The following is a 4177-nucleotide window of genomic DNA, read 5'->3' as shown; positions in this document are numbered from 1 at the left end:
CTGACTGACACCACCATCGCATACACACCGGTCTCATATTCACCTACACTAACAGACGCACAACCTCTTGACCTTTCCATCCCTTCTCCTCTCAATCCTGGAGTCCAAGAAATCTTGGACTACTCTCCTCCTCCTCTCCCTTTTGATCCACTCCTAACTCCTCCTCTCCCTTTTGACCAACTCCCAACTCGCCCTCTTTCCTTTGATCAACTCCCAACTCCCTCTTCTGTCCACCCCGATCTTCAATCCATCGATTGGGATCAGATTGTTCAACTGTTCTCATCCTCGAACGAGGGGGATAGAATAGTTACAGTCTATGCCCCTGGGAATTCCTCCCCTTTCCTCGTCCAGCTAAAACATTTAGTCCCAGTCTGTCCATGGACTTCCTTCCTCGTAACCAATACCCGATGATCATCCCCTCCTCTCTTACACATACACACACACACGCAGAGATTGTACCAACAAAACGCTCACGACTTCACGAAACAATTATTGTATTGTAAAAAAAAACAACATATAAATGTAATTTATCACATAAGTTAGTTTAATTCTTTCGTTTTTTTTATATATTTTCATAAATAAAAGCAAATTTTCAGTTTTTCTCTTATGACCCGCATTTAATTTTTAAATCGCCCCTCACGAAAATCCCGTACTCCCGTAACCCCTTAGATTGCACGAGGTCCAGTCCCAGGTCAAAAGGATTAAGTTCCTTGACCTAAAAAGTAGGACCAACGTTCGCACTGTCCATCGGAACAGGTGTCATAGCGTCCCTTCAGGACGTTGACCCACATTCCGGGACTATAAAGAAGTGCTGACGACTCACAGCTGTACGCTTCCGTGCGTATACCTGTGAGATTGAGTCAACCGTCCTTCCGTACCCTCTCCATCTTCCTCTCTCGCCAATATTCAGGGTTGGACGTAACACTAGTTACATCGTTTCTAGTATAAATTATAATATTTTGTTATTGGCTATAAAGAGAGTAACGCCAATAACAAAATATTTATATAAATTTACTTTATTAAAATATGACATACGTGTGTACTTGATATCTTGTAAGCTGCAGTTAAGGTTAAAGCATAAAACGAGGCGCATAGACTTATATAACGCATAACACATAGTACATAAGAACACGTACCAATAAACGTTCCTTCTGTTTCATATTTTTATGCCTTATGTATTATGCATAATGCAAGAGTCTACCCCTTGCTTTATTTGAACTTACCTGCTTACAAGATATCAGTAACACATATAAGTAAACATTATATGAATGTAATGTATATAACAAATTGTGAAATGATGACCTGTGGAAAAGATTGTGAAATGATTGAACGCAGAAACGATATCCAGAAGAATCTGCGTATAGCCATACTATGTCCCTTACTTTTTATACAAGAAATTTCCTGCAAATTTAAAAATTGTCAACCATACAGGTCGAGGTGCATAATCAGAATTTCTTTCGAGTAGTGCATGGAAACTATCTATCATCGTTTCTGTCAACCATTCTTCGGAAGTTAAAATGTTTTGTTCCGTATTACCATAACAGAACTTATGACACCAAAGATCCATTTCCAGTTAGCGTTTGGGGCAACCTTCTAATGATGGAAGTAAAAACAAAATTAATATTTGTAATTAAAGGCGCTATTAGCAGCCGATACTTTAATTTGGCGTTATTAGCAGCCGATGCTTTAATTTGGCGCTATTAGCAGCCGATGCTTTAATTTTTTATTTATAATTTTCCAGACCTGCAAAATAAAAAAGTTATTACATTACAAAATTATATAAAACAAAGGCATTTCTACATAATGTTCTAATAATTACTTTGTAACAGCTTCGACATTATTTCTAAATAAACACTGAGAAAATCATCAGTTTTATTTACTGGGACAAGTGGCCATACGAATGCTTCAAAGCATTTGATAAACATATAATATGACATACGTGTTTACCTGATATTTTGTAACTTGCAGTTAAGTTTAAAGCATAAAATCATAAATCAAAATAAAGTGACTCCTTTGGAGTCACGCAATATAAGAAAATAAAATTAATTCTTATGTACTATGTGTTACGCGTTATACAAGTCTATGCGCCTCGTTTTATGCTTTAACCTTAACTGCAGCTTACAAGATATCAAGTAAACACGTATGTCATATTTTAATAAAGTAAATTTATATAAATATTTTGTTATTGGCGTTATTCTCTTTATAGCCAATAACAAAATATTATAATTTATACTAGAAACGATGTAACTAGCAACATGATGTAATAGATAAAAAACCTTGTAAAAATTCTCGATCATCTACATTATAGTTTGATATTTTTTTCATATAATGTGAATTTAACAAATATGTTGATAAATCAATTATCGATTTTGTACTTATAGGCTAGTCACTTTAGCATTTATTGCCAACAGGCTGTTTATTGATTTAAATGCTTTTTTTAGGCGTAAATAATATAAGTTCCATTGCGAACCAACAAGAAATTTCCGTGCAGAAAACTTTAATACCTCTTTTATAAACTATGACTCATTCGATTTCATATATCGGAAATGATTTAAACGCAATTATAAAATCGTTTTAACGCTCAACATTACAACATAATGAATGGACATATGAAGTGATATTCTTCAGTTCAAATATTAAATAACTGTTTGTCCATTCAATAATATTAGATGTCGTTACGTTATTAGGAATGAAACTATACCAAATGTTATAGATTTCATATCTAAATCATAAAGATAATCTTGAACTTTACGTTAACATGTTCATAGAAAATGGTTATCCTTGACAGCTGATTTTCAAACAAATAGATTGTAGACTTTTCAATGATCATTCTAACATCAACTCAGGATGATTCGATGAAAAAAAGATATTTTATAATATTATATCCATACAATATCTAATGTTGTGACAAAATGTGTTAGTAAAGTTTATACTATTGGTTATAGGTGCTCAAACGCATTAAATAGTTTCATTCGAAATCTAGTATTATATGAACAACGCCTCACCGTTGACTCACTGATTTTCAAGCGTTAAAACTATTTTATAATAACGTTTAAATTACATAATGATAATAAACTATTTTGATAATAATCTGAATTTTGATTCTAACCTGAAAATTGCTCTAATATTGACTACTTACTATCTATGATTTTATTACTTTGCAAAATAGAGCTTGACAATACAGATTAAATATTTTAATGCGTATAATAAAAGTAATTACCTGATTGAAGTGGCGGTCACTGAAATCACAGGCAATCACTGAAAATTATTGCTCTCGATAACTTGAAAAACAACACACGTAACGCGCGGACAGAAACAACATACGCGATGCGCGGCATCGAGGGAACGCAAGCCGCGAACCGCGGAACATCATGATCGTAACATTATACAGGCCACGCCACAGCGACAAATCGTACCATTAGTCCAATCGAATTAGATTTGGACAAAAATTGTAAACCATCATGTTTCTCGATGAAAATCTTCAGAAGGCCATCAGAAATTCCAATTGCATATACATTTATAATTGCACGTATAAAGTTATAATTGCTATACATTGACTTTTCATGATTTAGAAAAGACTTGGCAAAAAAACTAAGCAATAAAAAAGTTTTATATTACAACTTGACATACATATAATTAATGAACATGGCCGGAGCCACTACCGCGTCTCCTGATCATATGGTTCACAAATTTTTTCCGGTCAAATTCTAATTCTGGCCTTCATAACGAGATTAGGCACGCGATTATGCACTCCTGTCGCACAGCCCTGGCAAGGGGTAATCTATCGATTCTGGATCGCGAGAGTGATACCCAACGATCAGTTCGTGTTTAGCAACGCTACAAGAAAGTGTTACTATTTCGGTAAGTCATATAAGATTACTCTGTCTACTATCGTTTTAACATCGTCGTTCTTAGTGAAATTTAGATTATCATTTAATTCGTAATTTATTTCGCGATAGCATGAAGTGACTGGACATCGTTGCTTTGTGCAAATATCCTTGCACTCATTGTCAGCCGCGATAACGTGCGCTCACGCACTTCGCACGTGCACAGCTATCAAATCGACTTTTTGTCTTTTCACATACTTGTCATATTTTATATATTATATTTTCAGAAATACTACTATCGTTTTAACATCGTCATTCTTACAAGGAAGTTTCACAACTGTCCGGAACCG

This window comes from Trachymyrmex cornetzi, unplaced genomic scaffold (assembly GCF_001594075.2).
Source record: "Trachymyrmex cornetzi isolate Tcor2-1 unplaced genomic scaffold, Tcor1.1 scaffold1642, whole genome shotgun sequence".
NCBI classification, from domain to species: Eukaryota; Metazoa; Arthropoda; class Insecta; order Hymenoptera; family Formicidae; genus Trachymyrmex; species Trachymyrmex cornetzi.
This window is presented reverse-complemented; position numbering follows the sequence as displayed.